The sequence below is a fragment of the Brassica oleracea genome, chromosome C6, assembly GCF_000695525.1.
Source record: "Brassica oleracea var. oleracea cultivar TO1000 chromosome C6, BOL, whole genome shotgun sequence".
Taxonomy (NCBI): Eukaryota; Viridiplantae; Streptophyta; class Magnoliopsida; order Brassicales; family Brassicaceae; genus Brassica; species Brassica oleracea.
The window spans coordinates 21,816,815-21,817,105 of record NC_027753.1 but is presented as its reverse complement, the minus strand read 5'-3'; positions in this window follow the sequence as shown (position 1 = coordinate 21,817,105).

Below are 291 nucleotides of genomic sequence, written 5' to 3'. Positions count from 1 at the left end.
GACTCATCCTCCACCTTGCTCATGTAGACACAACAGTCATAAGGACTCCTGTCGTAGCCCAACTTGACCATATAGCTGTCAAACCTCTTGTACCACTGTCTAGGAGACTGCTTAAGTCCATACAGCGACTTCCTCAACTTGCACACATGATCTTCTTTACCAGGAAATAGAAAACCCTCAGGCTGAGTCATATATATCTCCTTCTCAAGCTCTCCATGAAAAAAAGCAGTCTTCACATCAAGTTGCTCCAACTCCAGATCCTGACGTGCTACTATCGCCAATAGCACTCTC